We start from the raw sequence: 20,087 nt of genomic DNA on the forward strand, positions 1-20,087 counted from the left end.
TGTTGGCGGCGGTTGGTGGTGTCGGCAGGTGGTGGTGTCGGCAGTTATTGCCTTTTTCTTCTCACCGTCGTGCGCAGCAGCTTGTAGGTAAGCTGAGCTGGCGTGGGATGGATGGGTGGGCAGTGAGGTGTTGAGAACTGCTGGCTGTCGGAGCTCACAGCACCGTATTGCTTACTCTTGACCATCAGACATAATTTTCCCCTGGTACACACGTTCCAAAGGGGGTATCAGTAAAGTTGGCACCTGTCCCGTGCTTCTTCCATTGTCTTTGCTCAGTAGTGGAAGCATTGTAAAGTTGCTGGGCGGACAGGCATCACGTAGCCTGAGACTCAGCATGTCTTGCAGCAAGTGGATGGGACAGTTGTGCTGTGTGTGTTATTCCATGTATGTCTTAGCCCTGCTCACTGACCTGCTCTTTCTCTCTCCTCTCCTCACTTTCCGCCCACTGCCTCGGTGCAGCTTTTGCTCTCATTCCATCCGAGCAAAGCGACAACTGCTGCAGATAGCTTGAGGTGATCTCACTGCCAGGTACGTGCCATGATTTGTCCCCCCACATGGTTTTGCCACATGGTATGTGAATGTAGTTCTGAAGAAGTCTGTCCATACTGTGCTGTGTGAATAGAGAAAACAGAAGTGTGTTTCTGCTCTGTTCCAGCTCTTCACGCTTGCTGTTATGGGTGCTGCGTGCAGTGAGATCAGCCGTGAGCCTGAGGTGGCGGCGACGGAGGTACAGTATGAAGCTCTGGCCGGTCTTTGTTCCCTGTGTTGAACCATTAGAAGGAGCTGCAGATGTACTCTCCTGCAGGAAAGAATGGGCCAAAAAGGGCCTGGCCAGCTGTCTGCGCCAGTGCCATTGCTGATGAGTCTGGGTAGAGAGAGATGCATCTTTGCATGGCCTGGCAATGCACACCAGGAAGGGAAATAACTGTGATGAGACGTGCAGCTCCTTCTGAAGTACTCCTGATAAGGATAGAGCGCATTTGCTGCAGCTTTCTCTGCAGATGTGCTCCTCACCTTGAAATCCTCCTGATTTGTCCTCATCTCCTGACCACGGCCTGTGCTCTGTTTTGCAGGCTGATAACATGCGGAAGCCGAGGCTGGTGCGTGCTATGTCATCTTTAAACGTACCAGCGATTGCGGCAGCCCATGTTATTAGGAGCCACGTCGCCCAGGGGCCGGATGAGCTCTCTCTGGAGGTAAGCAGTTCCAGGCGTTCCTTGTTGTTGTGCACAGAGAGTAGTATAGAGTGTGAACGCCTCGGGAATACTCTCATATTTTGTGTCGTAGAAGAAGGCTTTTGTTTTAGCTGTGCTGAAGCTGGGATTGATGTTTCAATCTTTTGCAGGTTGGAGACATCGTGTGCATTGTTGATATGCCACCAAAGGAGATGAGCCCCTGGTGGAGAAGCAAGCGTGGCTTTGAGGTAGGCACACATTTTTGACTAGAGAGCACAGCTTCAGTAGAGTCGGGAATCTCCGGTTGGAGCTGCTCTGCCTGCACAGGATGGCTTCTGGATGCAAACAGTTGCCCTGTGTCGGTGTCAGAGGACCTTCCCTTTGGCTCTGGGCTTGGGCTAATGCCCACCTGTCTTTTTGTTCTTATTACAGGTTGGTTTTTTCCCCGGTGAGTGCGTGGAACTCATCAGGGGAAAACTGCCCGAGTCCATCCTACATTCATTGCCAAAGCCAGGTGCGTATTTTACATTTGACAATGCGGGTTAGTAAAATGGGGTCTGAAGGTGGCTTTCAGGGGGTTCATTAATGCCCGAGTTGAGCAAGCTTAGAAAGAGAACTGCATTAAGCTCCTTGGGCACCTCCAGGGATGGGGAAAATCCGTTCTTGTGTGTCCTTGTTGGGAACATGCTTTCTGTTGTTACGTGTTCTGTTGAATGCGTTGCACTTGGCCTCGTCCAACCGAGCCAAGCCTGAAATGAACTTGTTTCTTTGTTTTGTTGCACAGAGCCAAAGAAACGGGGCAAGTTCATCTCCTGCCTTCGTTGCCCGTTGAAGGCCCGCCCCAGGAGAGCGAAGCAGCCGGAGCCTCCAACATTCTCGGGATCCATGTCCCTGCTTGACATCGTTGAGAGGTATTTAGCCAACAGGACTTGAGGGCTGAGCTGTAGGAATGGAAGCATCCTTTGCTGTTTGAAACAGAGCGCTTTTCTAAGCTGTGTTTCAGCAGAAACCAGGCATTGCCAGGAACAGGCAACTATTGGCAAGGGTTCGGTGCAGCTCTTCCCTCACCCTGCACCATGACTGACAGCATGCTCTGTTTTCTCTGCAGAATGAGTTCTCCCAGTAAGAGGGCAGAGTCAGCAGCTTGCAGTTGGCGTTCCTGCTTCTGCCTGGGCAAACCTTCCCCTGTGGCCAAACGCCAACTGCAGAGCAGTGCCAGGGAGCCCTCTGAAGCAGAAGTCTTGGTCCTGGCAGGTAAGCATGCAAATCCAGCTTTCAAAACACTGCTTGTCAGCAACACAGGTAGAATTCATGCTTTCAGTGGGCTTGTACATCCTTCTGGCATTCAAGCCTGTGCCTGACATCTTCAGTTGACTCCTGTCTTTCCCAAATGAGTCTCTTGTCAACACAAGAGCTGGACCTGCACGAGGATCACTTTCAAGGCAGTGACACTGTTGCTAGAAGCCTATTTGCTTCTGCCCACCATCACTGCATAGCCAAATGTCAAGAACCTGTTTCATGATTCATCTTGTGAAACTTTGACACTAACTGCTGTGCATCTACTCCTTCCTTTGTGACCTGAGCCTTTGTATATCTCCAAGACACCGGGCATGTTACGATGCAGCTTCCTGTGATTCCATCAATGAAGAACTGTTACTAAGCACAGGATGCTGCAGTTCAGATGAAAGCCTTCCGTATAACATCAGTTATAAAGAGAAGAATGCTATCATCGTTGAAGCTCTCGTTCATCCCATACCTGCTGAAGCTGCTGACCTGAGCCTGCCAGACTCCTCAGGCACCAGCCTGAACCAAGTGCCTTTCGAGGACAGCCCAGCCCAAGCACAGCACGAGTGCCCCGACAGCAGCACAACCATGCAGGCTCAGGTCAGCATTACAGAGGAGAAGCCAAACATCTTGGAGGGGGAGGTAGAATCAGGCCAAGAGTCCCAGGCTCCGGGCAACAGCACGACTTCTGAGACACTCTCGTCAGACAACAGAGAATGAGTCCCATCTTTCCTCCAGACCTCACACCCCCTCCTTTTTCCTATTGAATAAAGGCACGCTCGTGCTCAATCAACGCCTTGACTGAATTCTGAGTTTTCATTCGCAGAGATTGGGATGAGTACAAGAAACAGCAAGACAGCTCAGCTTGCAACGCTCTGGCTGTGGGGTGCGTGCAGGGACACTGTAACCATACAGGGAAAGGCTTCCACTGCTTCCTCAAGCTGTAGTCCAGCCCTGCTACTGCTCTGTGGCACAAAGCCCTGAGGGATGTTCCATATTGTTAACCTAAGTGAAGCCAGCTTCATGCACTGTGTTTTGTTGTTGCTGGGTGAGAGGGGGATGCACGTTGGTGAGAAGATGAGCATTGCTGGATCTGCCACGAGTGTCCCTTCTGCCTCTAAGAATATGTCCTAAGTAGGATGTGAACACTGCTGGCACTTCCTCATTGCACGTGCTTGGAGGATCTTCAGTTCTTGCACATTCAGGATGTCTGTCAGTGACTACGAGGAAATTCTCAAGTACTAGGAATTCCATGAAACAGTTGGAACGGGTAAGTGTCATCTTTGTACAGAAACAGCACGCCTAACAGTCTGTCTCACCACTCTAGAATTAATGTGAGAATAGATTAACAGCTCTTGTAAGTTCTCTAAGTCAGGTTTCATTTGTATAAATTTGAAATTCGTTTTTTAAACCAGTTGGAAATTGTAATATTATATTAGAGAAGAATTCACACTCAACTTTAAGCATCTGTGTTTTGATTTGTAGGTGGTTTTGCCAAGGTAAAACTCGGGCGGCATCTTCTTACTGGTGAAAAAGTTGCACTAAAAATCATGGAGAAAGTTTCTGTAGGGGTAAGCCAAAAGGCATTTAAATATGATAATATCTTCTGTTGGAGTTGTGGAGTTCTCAAGAACACGGGGGCAGGTGGGATGGTACATACGAATGCAGCCTACTGGTCCCATTGCCTTTTGAAAGATGCTGTAGAGCTGGAAAAAGTTTAACAGAGCACCACAAATCTTCTTCCTCGTTGTTCAGAGGGCAGTATTCTCTGGCTGTAAAATGGAGGAAGTTATTACGTTATTACATTACATTACATTATTGTTACATTATTACAGCAACTTTACCAAAATACCAATGAAAATGCTGAATGTTTTACTTTTCATTTTTCACAGCTCTGTTTCAGAATTTCTATGGGAGTGATGTCAGTCATTGCTGAGTTGATGTTGAATTGTGTACTGTCCCGTATGTGCTTGTTATGTTTCACAGCAGTCAGATGTGGTACCTGGTATGTCACAGTAGTTAGCAATCTCATCGCTTGCTTTTATGGTCTCTTAAGGATGACTTGCCTCATGCTAAAACAGAAATTGATGCCATGAAGAACTGAAGTCATCAACATGTTTGCCCATTGGATCACGTAAGAGAGACACCAAAGAAATATTTATAGTCATAGAGGTAAGAAATAGTTTCTGCTTTCTGTGCTGTCATTGTTACTTACCTTTCTCTGATACTCTCTAAATGCATTTTCAGATAACCTTATCTTACAGGGAAGCTGTTTGATTGCATTGTTTCTAAGGACCGCCTTTTGGAAGAGGAAGCTCCAGTCTTTTTTTGACATATTGTTTCAGCAATTGCTTATGTTCACAGTCAGGGTTATGCCTAGAGACCTCAAACCAGTGAGCCTGAACTGTAGTCAGTCTTCCATAAATAATAATGAATGTGTTTTTATTTTTCTGTTGGGAGAGAAAGTTACAGTACTCCACTCCATTCCAGTGGATTGCAGGAGAGAACTTAAGGCGGGAGAAGTAACACAAAGTAGAACTAATGGGTTGATTGAATTGATAGAATTATTTACTGAGATAAAGGATAATAGTTATGATGAATGCAAAAGCAATTGCTCACCACCTACCAATCAGTGTCCAGTTAGCCTCCTAGTAGTGGAAGAGATTGACATGAAGTTCTACCCCCTTCAAAACTCCTTCCACAGTATGTCATACAGTATGGAATATCCTTTGGCCAGTTTAAGTCAGCTGTCCTAGTTCTGTTCCTTCTCACTTCCTTGGGCTCTCAGCTGAGATTGACTGTGGCTCTGTACAACGCTGCCTGGCAGCAACTGTAAGCATCACTGCGCTATCTCCATTGTTTCTCTAGAATGAAAACGTAGTATTAAATCAGACACTGAAGAAAATAATTCAGTTCCAGCTGAAACTCAGAGAATAACTTGTGCTTAGGATTCTTTCCCTACAGGAAATGTTAGATAATTATTGCTATTTGGTACTGTGTTGTGTAGCTGAGCTGGATTTTGTTATCCTTGAAGAAGTATCTTCCTCTGAAAGGGGAGTAAAACATGATGCTCTTAATGAGCGGAGCAGAGACACAGATCTGATCTGAGTGTTGGTTTCCCATTTTTGTGATGCTCTTTGCTGCAGTTTGTATCTAGAGAGAAGCCCTTGTGGTGTCAGTCTGTTGTGTAACCTGCTCTAGTTTTGTGCCTCAAGGAAGAGTGATCCTTTAAACAAATGGTGGCTGTACAGAGGGTATGGGGTGAGATGCATTCCTCTGGCCCCATCCAATGGATTTTCTGTCACTGAAGTCTTGAAGCACAGGGTAGGTACTGGAAGGCTTGAATATTTCCTCACCAATAGGTTAGAGCTTGGCATTTTGTAAGCTGCTGGTATCTCTCAGTAAAGCAAATCATTACAGCACGAGCATTTTCCTAGGCATCTTATGAAATCCCTCTATCTAAGGCTACTGGAAGGCACTCTGAACAAAGATCATTCTCCCCAGCTTCTCTTCTCTGAGTGGGAGCTTCAGCCCCCTGCACAGGCTGGAGGTCATCCCCAGAACTTGCTTCAGGTTGTTATCCTTCCTGGCCAAAAACCAGATACAGTATTGTAGATGTGGTCCAGTGAGTGTTGAAGCAGGAATGACTTGTCGTGGTCTGGTTGTGCTGCTTTTTAATGCAGCTGATGATCTTGTTGTACTTCTTTTCTGTCAGAGCACACTGCTGGCTTGCATTCAGCCTGTGGTCTCTCACCACTTGTCCTCCTAGTTCCATACAGTTCGGTCTGTTCATTAAAATGTTTCAGTAAGTTGGTCTGGTCCTACGAAGTTGTATGACTGCAGTAAGCAGTGTACATGGTGCGCTGTGAGTACTGCACACATTCCTCTTGGCAGCTTGTGGAACAGACATTGTGCATTGTTTGGATTGTGTAAGCATTCCTGTTGGTCTCTTGTGATGCTTACCTTCTTAGAGCACCTTTCCATGTTTGGCTCTACATATTTTGGTACCTTACTTGTTCTGTTTGGCTTAGCCGGGAAGGTCTTCTTCTGAAGCATCCTCAGTCTTGGTCTGGGCAGCATACTTAGAAATGACATGGACGTTACATGAGTGGGTGATCAAAGGGGGAAAGATCTCACCTTTCTGATCTGTTTCCTTTTAGAAGACAGTCCTGGAGAGGATTTGCTTTCCTTGTTTCCTGGAGACTTGGATTCTTAGATGGTTTTGACTGCAGCTATTTCTGATGTTAATTCCTTTTTCTGTACTTTAGTAGCAAAGTGCACGTGGAGTGCTTTGGAATTGTCTGAAGTTGCCAGGTTGCTTGTGATCACATATGTAACGTGGAGTTATGTGTGGTGCCAGTGATAATTCAGTGTGATGAACTTGAAGGCTTTCAGTAGAATTGCAGCCCTAATAGAAACAATGACTTGAACTCTGGAATTCTGTGTAAAATCATTAGCTAGCTTGTGGTCCGGGTCTTCAAACCAAAGGCTATGAGGTGCTGCTCTTGTTGACACAGGCTGTGAAAGATGACTTGAGCTCTAAGAGTAATTTCCCTTCTGCTCTTGATATGAACGTCAAATCCAAAATTACAGTATTAAGAACATAATATAAAAGTTTTTGCTGCTGGCTTGTGGACCTGCATTAGCTCTTAGCCATAGTTTGGAACTTGCAAAGCAATCTTATTTAGATTTTAGTGATGAAATCTTTTGATGAAATCTTTCTTTTAATTCTGCAAAAGAATCTCAATGGCACATTTCTTTTCAGTCTGAAAAGGCTCTGACATAATGAAGATGTGCCAGACTGCAGCCATGTGCCAGATGTGTTTGGATCCATGGAATTTTCTGATGTAGCTTCAGTGTTTGAAGAATCTCCGCTTGATCTAAATACTCAGAGAACAAAGCAGGTGTGTAAAGATGTAGTGCTAGTTTCTTACAGAAAAAATATAGCACTTAATCCAGAAATTTACTTCTCATTGTATATAGTGCTTACTCCATACTTCAGTATCTAGTAAACCTTGACCGAAGTAAGATACAGATTGAGCAAAGTATGTTAAGCATAAATTTTGGTGCCTTCTACCTGTAGGCCATGGTTCATTTTACAAGAACCCTAACTCCAGTGTTTGGTTTGCACAGAAATAGCAAGCAAGGGAACAAGTAAAGGAGTCAGTGAGGATTTTAAAACGCAATGGAAAGTGATAAGGCACAGTTGATAAGATTTTGGAGTTAGGTTGGATGTACGCAGAGCTTTAAAGAGGAAGAATCTTCAGGAATAGTCAGCATGGATTGACCAAGGGCAAATTGTACTTGACCCACCATTGCTAGGTGAGCTTCTGCTTTAAAGCATCAAGCTGCATAAAGAAGGCAGTTTTAAAAGCAAGCTTACCAATTCGTTTTTAACCAGTGATTTTTTCAGGAAGGAAAGCTTATAGATGCTGTTTGCTAATGGAAGATGGAGAGAGGAAAAGCAAGAGAAAGGCATGATGTGTGCATAGCCACCACATCCCATCTGCAGCGTTCTCCCCCTCTGCAAACGAGGAGCAGCTCATCAAGCTTGGCCTGGGCCATGGAAAGGGAGCGTGCTAACATCTGGGCCAACCCAAACGAGTTAGTTCTGCAGGTTGGTTGTTTTCTGCTGTTTGTCTCACGTCCTGTTGCTCAGCGGTAGATTTGTTCATGTTCAGTGCCAACAGGAAACACCCAACAGGTGGGGTTTGCGGAGAAAGAGGTCCTGCAGGTCTTGTGTGACACCCATGGAACCGTAGCGAGGCTGCATGTGTGTAAAACACCAGGAATCAACAGAGGTGTGAAGGTGAGCTGTGGGCTGCAGTACCACAGGAAGGGATGTGTGTGCTCTGGGTTTGGATGCTTCTGTGTGTTTTAAGTGACTGAGATACCACTGCTCAGTCTGTTTGAGTGTATAGAAGAAGTGTAACATCCATTCTGATGGAGTATTGTGAACGGAGCCCTGTGGGTTTGAGACCTGCCTTTAAGCTTGTGGGCATCATCCAGGAGTTGGGGATGGGGCAAGGGAAGTTGGGGTGAGGGATGAAGCGTAGGAACAGAAACTTCTTTGGTCCATATTAACTCCTCCCTTTTTTGATTAGGAATCGATGTGGGTTTCTTTTATAAAGAAACAGACTCATTGTGAAGCCTGTGAATGAATTGATTCACACCTGCTGATTGGTGCTGTTCTCTACAAGGAGCTTCAGTGGAAATGGACACTTCTGGTCCACTGTCTGGCCCCCTCCTATGTGCTCAGATCAGCCAAGTTGTCAAGGCCTGGCTCTTGGTTGGTGAGTTGTGCCAAGGTCAGAGAGTTGGATTTTCTGGGCTTTGAGACACGTCTTCAAGATGCACATTGTGTTATTTCTGATGTGTTGACCTGTTGAGGTCCAGCCCCAAATGAGGATTCAAGTACTACCACAGCAGGAATGGTTTAGATTGGAACTGGAATGCAGAAGGTTGGAGTCAGCAGGAGCAGGGAATCGATCATCCCCCTGTACTTGGCACTGGTGAGTCCTCACCTTGAGTTCTGTGTTCAGTTCTTGGCCCCTCACTGCAAGAAGGACACCGAAATCCTGGGATATGTCCAAAGAAGAACACTGAAGGTGTGAGGTGTCTAGAGCACAAGTCTTTTAGCAAGCACTATCTTAGAGGCAGCCTTGATTTCTCCAGCTCCAAGCTTTGTGCCACAAGAGCTCTCCTGCTTCTAACTGTGATGTGAGACCGTATGGAAGGCTCTGCAGAAGTCCTTCCTTTTCTTGACTGTATTTTGTGTGGCTTTGGACTTGTTTTCATCTTCCTCAAAGCCCTCTGCCCAATTCTGTGTCCTTCTCTGCAGCCATGAATTCAATATGGAGCAGGTTCCTGAGCTCAGCGTCCAAGACATTCACAGCGTGAGCTCCCTGTGTAAGATGTATTTCAGGGAGCTCCTGAACCCTCTGCTGACCGAGCAGCTGTATGCCAGGATCTCTATAAGCTCAGGGCAATGTCTTGGAAATGACACGTACCAGTTCCCTGGCCATCCTGGTTAGTGGTTGTAGCAGTGCCCCAGCTCTGAGGTCTTCTTTCTGTTAGCCCCATGAGTCACGTCTTTGCCACATCCTGCCTCTCACTGATGGCACTTGTGGTGGTGCCAGGAGGTGCTTATTTAAGCTATTCACAATGGTTGTGAGAATTCCTTTTCCTTTGCTGTTCTCCTGCTATTGGTAGAATGGGGTTAATAGCAAAGTGGACTTGGAGACAAATGCCTGCTGCGAGGAGCTGCACTGTGCAATCAGGCTGTAAAGCTGCCCAGTGCTTGCACCGCTTGGCCTTGATGGCACGGGCTGTGTGTATAATCAGGAGGGGTGTTAACTCTTTGAAAGGGCCGATAATATCAGTTCAAGAGGAAATGGTTTTATGTTGAAAGAGGGAAGATTAACGTTGGATGTTAGGGGAAAGTTCTTTACTAGGAGAGTGCTGAGGTCCTGGAACAGGCTGCCCAGGGACATTGTGGATCCCCCATCCGTAGAGGTGTCCAAGGCCAGGTTAGATGTGGCCCTGGACAGCCTGGTCTAGTAAATGTGGAAGATAGGTGGCCCTGCCAGGCAGGGGGAGTGGAGCTTCATTATCCTTGAGGTCCCTTCCAACCCGGGTCATTCTGTGTTTCTGTGTTCCCCAGATGCCTCTTGGAAGGCATCAAGTCTGCCTCAGTGCTGACCACCAGTGCACTGTCCCCATGGGACTTAATGAGACACTTGGTGTCTCTGGCAGGGATCTGCTCGGTGATAAACATGCATGCTAAGAACTTAGCGATAGTGTGGGCTCCAAACCTCTTAAGGTAAACTTCTTCTTCCATTTCAACACGATGCTTAGTTCTGCTGTCCCCCAACCCAGGTGCACAATTTCTAGATGACAGTTTCTACTCACTTGTTTAGCTGGGACTGCTGTGTCTCTGATCATCCAGGAGAATTAGTGGCATCACATCAGTGGCATCGCTGTTTGCCCACTGCGGAAGTCTCCAGAGCCCAGCTTGACAGTTTTTGGCTACAGAAATTCAGACTTGGGGAAGTGACCTCGGGGAAATGACTTGTAAGATCTGCCTTTTCTTCAGATCCCAGCAGAGCCAATCTTCCTGCGCATGAAAAGCTGCTTGCATGGAGCTGCAGATACAGTCAGCTGTTGTGGAATTACTCATCAGCCACACAGATGTCATCTTCTGCTCCAAATCCACACCAGCCATGGGAGAGGGAGTAGGTGAGCATCTTCCTCCATTAGCTTGATCTAAATCTGACAGCTTCATCCAATCCAGGGCTTCTCCAAGACCTTTGAAAATTCTATTACTGTTGAGGAGACAGCAGGCTTCTGGGCTTAGATTAGAATATGGTGCCCCATTCCTGGATCCTTAGTGTCTCCAAACACAAACCTTACATGGAGAAAACCATCACTGCTGTTAAGATTTTTTGCAAGCAGTTGAAGCTTGATTGAAATGTGGCAGCAAAGCTTTCTGAAATCCCAGACCCCTAGTTTTTCTAGGATTTTTGTTTGCCTGTTTTTGATACAGTGAGCTGCTCTTAATTGTGGCTGTGTCCTTTGCCACGAGCATACCTCTGAGCACACGGTTATTTTGAGCTCCTCTTCTTCCAGTGTCTCGGATAAGCAAGTCTGAGAGAAATGCAGAACTGGGATGGCTGTGCTGCTGCTTCCTCCTCCATCTCACCTGTGGTTTTCCCTTGCAGGGCACAGTTCTCTGCCTGGGCCCAAGTCTGTGTGGGTGTCTCCATCCACAAAGCTGCTCACACTGTAGGAGGCACAGGCTGAGAGGAGAGGCCAGAGCAGCTCTCCTGTAGCAACACGGAGCAGCAAGATACAAGTGGAGGAAGGGCCTGCAGCTGTACTGAGGAACTTCAACGCAATCATTGATTTTCCATCTGAAAGGTAAAGAAAGAGGAATTCCCTTTCCAGCCCCTATCATCATTGTTCAGGTGATTTCTATTGGTTTATTTTTTGTCCATTATATCTCCAAGCACTCAACTAAAAAACAGTTGCACTATGGGCTCAGTTCAGCCACACAAGGTGCCTTTCCTTCCTGGTTGGGCAGGCAGTCACAAGATGCAGAAAGCCACGCTGGTGTCTATCCTGGCCTGTGCTGCCTGTACCTGGAAACACTGGGGTTTTCCAGATTTCAGGGCCACGCACCTGAAACCAATTGCGCTTCTCCTGTAAGCAGAGCTGTTGGTCGGACTTGCTGGCACTAGAAATTAAAGATGGCAGTGAGCTGAGGCCAAGGAGGTGTTAACGTAAGAGTCAGAGATGCTTTTGAGCTTCCCTTATGGCTGCACCATTTTCTCAGAAAGCAGTTACGCCTGCCAGCTCCTTTCCTGCTGCTGAGCCTTTGCTCACATGCTCCGCATCTTGCTTGACACGGTTGAGAGGAATGTAGCCAGCAGGACTTGAGGGCTGAGCTGTAGGAATGGAAGCATCCTCTGCTGTTTGAAACAGAGCGCGTTTCTAAGCTGTGTTTCAGCAGTAAGCAGGCAGTGCCAGGAGTAGGGAACTGCTGGCAAGGGCTCGGTGCAGCTCTTCCCTCACCCTGCACCACGACTGCTCTGTTTTCTCTGCAGACCATGTTCTCCCGGCAAGAGGAAGGAATCACCTGCTGGCAGTTGGTGTTCCTGTTTCTGCCTGCGCAAACGATCCCATATGGCCAAACACCAATTGCAGAGCAGTGCCAGGGAGCCTTCCAAAGCAGAACGCGTGGTCCTGGCAGGTAAGGGTGCAAATCCAGCTTTCAAAGCACTGCTTGTCAGCAACATGGGTAGAATTCATGCTTTCAGTGGGCTTGTACCTCCTTCTGGCGTTCAAGCCCATACCTGACATCTTCAGCTGACCCCTGTTTTCCCAAAGGATGAAAAAGGCTTTCTCTGAAGCCTTTGCCTCCATGGGCAGAGGAAGTTGGATGCTAACCCCTGTGTATCCACTCCTTCCTAGGTGAATCGAGCTCTTGTGAACCCAGAAGAGCCAGGTCAAGTGCTGATTGCTCAGAGAGTGCTTCCATCAACAGAGACCTCATGGGAAGCACAAGTTGCTGCAATTCAAATGAGAGCCTCCCGTGTGCCAGCAGCGACGGAGAGCATTGTTCAGGCACTCATTTCTCCCAGCTCTGCTGAAGGGGCTGATCTGAGCCTGCCAGAAAACACAGTCACCAGCCTGGACTGTGGCCTGGTGCCTTTGCAGAGCAGCCCAGACCAAACACAACCCGAGTGCCCCAACAGCGGCACCTCCAAGCAGGACGAAGTCACTGTCACTGAGGAGCAGCCGAGCCTCTTGGAGGGGGACTTGGAGTCAGGCCTCCAGTCCCAGGCACCCGGCAGCAGCACGAGCTCCGAGCCACTCTCTCCTCAACAGCAAAGGATGAGTCCTGTCTTTCCAAGTGACTAAAGGCACGCTCATGCTCAGTCAACGGGATGGGGTGTTGGAAGAAGAAATGCTTAGAAGAGAAAATTTCCAGTGTTCATTTTAAAATATGGCATTTTTAAAAAGAGAAGAAGATAGAATAAGCAGATGTTGACAGATTAAGGGCACCTCATCAAATTTTGGGAAAGTCCATCTTGAGGAAACTTGGATAAGAGCAGAAAATAACTGTTTATGGATATACCCAATCACTAAAAATACCACCCTGAGTGCCAGCTCATGGCCCCAGACCCTTTTCTTCATTTCAAGAGCTGTCATCACAGAGGGCATCTTCCTGAGCTGGAGACCCTGAAGTAAAAGAATCCTTGGTCCTCAGTTAGTCCATGTAACTGATTTGCCTCGGAGCTGTGAACGTCACGGTGCACTGCTGAAAAACTGGCAGAGTTCCCCTGGAAACCCTGATTTGAATTCAGCAAAGTTCATCAAATCCAACAAGATTCAGAGGAAATGTTACAGGAACAACGAGTTGATATTTTCTCTGAAACTTCCTGGTAGGAGCACTAGAAATGTGGTCAGAAGTCTTTGTGGCATATGTAGGCCTCTTTTAAGAGATCAACATCACCTTTTGCAAAACAGAAAGATGTGGTGATTCATTCACATGAATACTGTGTCTGAACTCCACTTGTACCTGCCAAAGATCCTGCTACCTTCTCAGCTCAGTGAAGATTTGGCCTGCTGTCTGCCCTGAATTATGGTATGGTCTTACCAGATTTTCCGAGTGAAATAACACATGACCAAACACTGCTCCTACTTCAGAATATATCCTGAGTTCATCCCACCTAATACAGACAGAATCATCTTATGCTCTGTTATTAGAGTATGAGAGATGGTTTGCATTGTTGACTAAACATACTTTTAGCACCATAGAACCATAGAATATCCCAGTTTGGAAGGAACCCAAAAAGATCATCAAGTACAACTCCTGGATCCACACAGGACTACCCAAAAATCAGACCCTGTGTCTGAGAGCACTGTCCAAAATACTTCCTGAAATCTGGCAAGCTCAGTGCTGTGACTACTTAATCTGGGGAGGCTGTTCCAGGGCCTAATCACCCTAAATCTTACTTCACTGATTCCTGAGAATTTCTTGGATGACCACGTTCCTATGTCATATGTATCCAGGTTAGATTGCATGAACCAAGCAGATCAATGTGATCTCATCCTCAACAATTTTGCATAAACCTAAAAGCACTGAGTTTTGTAAATGGGAAAGAAACACAAAGCAGACGCAGTTCTTATTCAAACTATAAAATGTCTAGGTGTTTCATGGGAAAAATAAATTTATATTGAACATATTTATATGTAAATTTTATTGTACAATAGAAATAAAAGAACATTAAAAACAATGAGAAACGTGCTGTTGTTTTATTCGTCTTCACAATGATGATGAAGAAAATTAAGTACAGAAGGATTTGGCCCAATATTCACTGACTTGTGTTGTCCCAGATTAGACTTCTCTAAGTGTAAACTCAGAGACCGAAACTACTGTCTTGATGTTCAGATGTCCTTTGCCCAAACCAGTGGGGTTGCTCAGGTGTGTGTAGGTCAGTGGGTATGTGTGCAAGGACGAGCATGCACATATATGTGTGTGCACAGGGGTGTGCAGAGTGTTGGAGCTGCACAAGGACATTGTGGTACCGGTGTGTGCGTGCACTTTGGGAGTGAAAGGAAGGGGTTACACATGTGTGTCTAATGTCTGGACTGTGGAAGCAAAGAGGCTGCAGTGTTGTTCTCTGTAGGAAGAGGCCAGTAGTTGCCCCATGTCAGACAGAACCAGTTCAAGTGCTGGCCAAAGCTGAGTCAAGGAGTGATGCTGCTGGCACTTCTGTGATAACTTTGTTAAGGAAGGTTCAAACCACTGCATAGCATATGTGAGAGCTATGAGCAAGAATGGTGTGAGACAAACAGCCCTGCAGTCACCAAGGTCAGTGAAGAAGGAGGAGAGGAGGCTTAGTGGACATGGTGGTGATGGACTGATGATTGGGCTGGATGATCTAAGTGGTCTTTTCCAGCTCTCATGATTCTATCATTCTGTGACAGGTGATGTTAGTTTTGTTGACAGGTTCAGCAAGGTGAACTGGGACCAGAGGTACATCCCAAAACCTTTGAGTTGCTGGACTGGAGATAATCTTCCCAAAATAACTAATGAAAATAGTAGAACCATAAAAGGAATTTCTTTCTCACTACGAGAAAAAGGGAGGGATCCTTTGGCTAATGAAGGCCTGATTTGGCAAAGCCAGAGACAGTTTGCTTTGCACCACATTTATTTGACTTTCCAGAATGGTGTACTTACTTTCCAGGTATTTCTAAACAGTGGTTTTTTATTTACAAACATGGCTAACAGCAGGTTAAAAATTCTTTCTTTTCTTTGTTTCCTTTCTGCTAAGAATGAATGAATTTAATGTAGTCTTTTTCTTGCTTCCTTCTTTACAAAGGAGACAGCTGCTGCATCATGGCAAACAAACATTCAGATGGTTTGGAGAACAAGTCCTTACACAGACTACAGTGTACAGCAATAAAGGGCACACACAGCAACATGCAAGACATTCATTCAGCCTCCAAACACTTCTCCCTGTTGACCAATTCAGAACATATTAAACCATTTAAGAAGGGCATTAAGCTTTAGAGTAGATGGGATGTTTTATACCTTGTAGTTTTCTCCAGCTCCCATAGTAAGCAAGGAAAAACAGAACAATAGTAATAAAAACATACACACACAAAGCAAACAAACAAACAAACAAACAAGCAAAAAACACTGACAGAAAAAGAATATACCTCCCAGGGTGTCAGGATCCTTTATATCTAATCCTCAAGGCAGAGGATGAAAGCTTTGTCTTTTCTAGGTAACTTGTGGCTAAGACTGGGAGCTGGGAGGACTTTATACTTTTCCTGACCAGGTGCTATGTAAACTAAATACAGAAAATAGTCAAATAACTATAACATATATAACATATATATTTATATGTAGGTATTTTAAAATCCCAGACCTTAAGCCTGAAGTTCCTTGAATGACTGGAGCTTTTAAATAGTGTTTTGATAGAAATTCTCTCAGCTATCTAAGAGTGCAGCTGGTCAAATCCACAAGCAAGCACGAACGATAAGCTTCATTTATAAGAGCAAACACAGAAGAACAACATGGAGGGAATAGTTGTTAGTTTCTTGAGTGAACTAACCCAGGCACCGTGTAGCCTCTACTATTGCTGTTCCTGAAGGAGAATCTGTTACTCCCTTTATTTCTGAGCTTCACCCACCTCTACCACCTCTCACAAGAAGTGTGTTTTGGGGGAATATTCATATGGAGTCGAAAGGAGCTGGCTGTTCTATCCAATCAAGAATGGGAAGGCATATGACCTGTAGATTAGAAGATAATCCAAATATGTCACAAGAAATCTCTCCATTTATTTTAACAGCTCACTTGGAAGCTGTGGAAGAATTATCACCTATTTATAAACAAGATAGTGAGAGATAAAATTCCATTGTACAGTGAAATCCATGAGATAACAAAGACAGAAAGTCAGTAAGTCCATCTGCCACAGCAAGCTCTGAGCTGGAAGCACTGATCTCAGATGCATATCAGCTACCATTTAGTTATGCTAACTGCATGTTTATACCACCTGTGCATATAGACCTGGTATGGCTGAGTCCCCAAGCATTAGCAGGGAGAGCGAAAATGACTTTGTAATATTATATTGGCGCTTAGAAATTCAATTTGAATATTGCTCCCAACATTTATCTAGTTCCTTCCGTTGCTCCTTGTGGGGCATATTCTCCAAGCCCTTCACAAGCCTTGTTCAAGTCATTAATCTCTGGACAACTACATGCCTGCAGCTCCCCTCGGGAATTCCTTAAAGCTGCAGTGAGACAAGGCACACAAGAGAAACTTTGCTATGCACAGCAGGCTGAGCCCTCCTGCAGTCCCAGCTATGGAGTGCTCTGCAAAATCTGTCTCTTTTTGCTCCTGATGTGCAGAGGTTTGATCTGCTTTTGCACCAGCAAGAGAGAAGTGGCACCTCACACTTATATTTCTGAATATTCTTGCTGCATTCAGTGGGATGTAAGCAATAAATAAATAAACAAAATAAAAATATTATTGCTTTGGTTCTCAAAAAAAAAAAAAAAAAGAACTGCCCAGCTTAATTTTGCTCCAGATCCTTCACTGCTTTGTTGCCTTTCACTGGACAAGATTTAGGGCCTCAATATCTTTCTTATAGTGATGGGTCCAAAACAGAACACTGATAAACAGACCGGTACTGTGATCAATAGAACTTGAGGAAGAAATTCATCTTTCATGAGGAGCTCCTCTTTGAACAGCACCAGGAACTAAGACAGGTGTTTGATTATTTCCTGCTATGAGGCAAAGATGGATCAGCAGATACAGCTGGAATCTATCTCTCTCCTCCCCACTTTATTCCCCACCTTCAATTCTTTTTGGAAAGGAAATGCTGCAAATCTGGACTTATTTGGGAAATCACCGTGCACACAATGAAGTGAGAAAGCACCGTGCACATGAACAAGGCAAGATCCTGGATCAAGCTTTCAGTGGAAGGGAAATGCCTGAAAGGATTGAGCAAAGTCCTGGCGAAAAATACCTGGGGTTCCTGTTGGTGGGAAGCTGAACATGAGCCAGCAGTGTGCTCTCACAGCACAGAAAGTTAACCATATCCTGGGCTGCATCAAAAGAAGCACGGCCAGCAGGGCAAAGGAGGCGATCCTGCCCCTCTACTCTGTGCTGATGAGGCCTCATCTGGAGTACTGCATCCAGATGCAGAGTCCTCAGTACAGGAGAGACATGGACCTGTTGGAGCATGTACAGGTCACTGATACATGCCATAGAACTGATTCAAGGGCTGGAACACCTCTCCTATGAGGACAGGCTGAAAGAGCTGGGGCTGTTCAGCCTGGAGTACAAAAGGCTCCACGGTGACCTGAGAGCAGCCATGAAATCCTTAACAGGGGAAAGTAGAAAGAAATACAAATAAAAGAGATTTCCATTAGGATATTTAGCAACACAGTCAGTAAGGGAAGTCAGTAAGGCACAGATGATTTGCTACATACTACCAGAAGAAGAAATAAATATTACAATTCAATGGTAAATTCAGTTGTATTCACTTTTACTTCTTCATAGACTAAGATCTGAATACATAGAAAACCAAGAGAAAATTTATTACAGGGATTATAGCTCTTTCATTAAAAATGTCTGAAACTTAATAAAGAAAGTCAGCCAGGGATGGATTTATTGACCATATCAAATATGACCCCTGACTTCAATTCTTTGTGTTGCTTTTTACAAGGAAATGTTCTCTTGGCAGTGGGGTCAGCATATTTGGTGTTGAAAGATGCTGTAGAGCAAGGACTGACTCCACTCAGACATCAGGATGCCCAGGACAAGTAGGGTCCCCAAAAGGGGAAACTACAAGCTGCCATCAACATCTCAAAGTAAAATCTCTTGGAGAAGGCAGGTTTGTGCAGAGCCAGAAAGATCATGAGGCTGCAAACACTTTCAAGGCATATTATGGTAAAAGCGAAGTTCTCCAGCACATGTAGATACCAGGAGGAGAGAGAAGGGGGTCCATGCACTGTCACTGTCTTTCCTCTGATATTCTATATAGTTCCATAGCAAATTAAATTCTTTGGCAGGTGAATTGCTGTAATAACAGAAGTAAAATAATAAAAAAAAGCCATCGCCTGGGCACAATGAGGCACACTGAGAAACAGTGAAGGGACAAGAAGGAGAGACCTCAGCTTCCTCTGTTGTGGGTCTTCAAAGTGCACCTGCAGCAGTCAGCTATTTTCCCTTATTATTTGGCTCTTTTCAAGATTTTCTTTGTGATACTGTTTTTATTTTTTTATTATTTTTATTTTTCTGTTTCCTAAGAGTCTCTACATGTTGTAGGTACTTCCCTCATCCAAAATTTCCTTTCTTCTTACGATAAAAGAATACAGATTATTCCCTCAATAATGGGAAAGGACAAATAGAAGCTGCTTCACCCCATCTGAGGTCAGGCTGTTTCCACACATAGGAAAATTGCAGGTAAGTGGAGGGGATTTTATCTAAGTGTAGGAACCAGGGGTGAAAATGTTGATTTTCTCCTCTATGAGAAGGGCAGAGCCAGCCATGCACACCCACAGAGCACAGAGCTTTTCATTGCTTCTTCATTTTTAAGTAAAATCATAGGGAAACTGTCAGACAATCAATGTGCAGAAGTGGTACAATCTCTTGAAAAGCCACTTATAGATCTGCAAAACTTGCAAAAAACAATTTTCTGTTTATCCAATTGTTTTCCCATCTCCAGATAAGACCCCGTGCTCTGATCCATTTTTTGTGCGTGCATCAACAGATTTACAAAAAGAAACAAGTCAGCAACTGGCAATTTATTCAAGGTGTTGAAAGTATCAGACAGTTGGTAGATTAGAAAGCAAACTGATTCCTCCAGAATTTCTTGGGGGACTCTCAGGAAATGGGATCCAGTAGGAGCTGGTCTGAAGTGGGGACTACTCCATTTCTAAGGAACTGTACATCAATGAGGAACTAGTTCAATGCTTTCTCAATCAAAGAAAAACCTGACTTCAGTACACGTCTGACCAAATGCCCAAGCTGTACAAACCTAAGTCAAGGTGTGAATGCAACTCTCTGAAAGGAAATTTTGTCATTTATTTCATTTATTTCATTAGTAAACATGGAAGTTTGGTGGCCCTTCCAGGCAGGGGGGCTGGAGCTTCATGATCCTTGGGGTCCCTTCCAACCCGGGTCATTCTGTGATTCTGTGATTCATTTCTCTGCATTGACAAGACTATCTTCCTTGTGTAAGCAGAAAGAAGAGCTGCTGGAGAGGAGCTCTGCTGAGAGGGACCTGGGCGTCCTGGTGGACGACAGATTGACCATGAGCCAGCAGTGTGCCCTTGTAGCCAAAAAAGCCAGGGGTGGGTAAAAGATCTAACACACATCTCTATGATGGGGGTGGCCCAATCACAAGCAGTGCTGCGCTCAGTTGTTCTGCTTGCCTGCTCCTCGAGGAGTTAGGAGAAATCTATGCCTGTTGCGTGTTCGAGTGCATGTGCAATGCCATGTGGAGGGCTTATCACAATAAAGATTGGCGGATTAGCTGCGTAGACCGGTCAGAACTCAGATCTGCGTTGTGCTTCCTGCGGCACCAAACGCCCAACAGTGGCGGT

General features: G+C 45.3%; 2 long non-coding RNA genes across 12 annotated transcripts; both read left to right on the forward strand.

Moving 5' to 3' along the window:
- The first annotated feature begins 1,608 nt into the window (after positions 1-1,608).
- LOC146754962 (uncharacterized) lies at positions 1,609-2,086 on the forward strand. Its single transcript, XR_014938574.1, has 2 exons — positions 1,609-1,689; positions 1,960-2,086. It is a non-coding gene; the product is annotated as an uncharacterized LOC146754962 (long non-coding RNA).
- Positions 2,087-3,943: 1,857 nt separating this feature from the next.
- On the forward strand, positions 3,944-14,260 carry LOC146754963 (uncharacterized). Of its 11 annotated transcripts, none has more exons than XR_014938532.1 (8): positions 3,944-4,030; positions 4,516-4,631; positions 7,225-8,268; positions 8,564-8,971; positions 10,215-10,697; positions 11,180-11,378; positions 12,065-12,210; positions 12,432-14,260. It is a non-coding gene; the product is annotated as an uncharacterized LOC146754963 (long non-coding RNA). The 11 variants fall into 11 exon arrangements; XR_014938538.1 differs by lacking the exon at positions 3,944-4,030 and having other exon boundaries at positions 4,107-4,631; positions 7,225-8,076; positions 8,164-8,268; XR_014938534.1 differs by lacking the exon at positions 3,944-4,030 and having other exon boundaries at positions 4,108-4,631; positions 7,225-7,781; positions 7,873-8,268.
- Positions 14,261-20,087: the final 5,827 nt, after the last annotated feature.

The sequence above is a fragment of the Coturnix japonica genome, chromosome 37, assembly GCF_054131305.1.
Source record: "Coturnix japonica strain WE chromosome 37, WE-NBRP24, whole genome shotgun sequence".
Classification (NCBI taxonomy): Eukaryota; Metazoa; Chordata; class Aves; order Galliformes; family Phasianidae; genus Coturnix; species Coturnix japonica.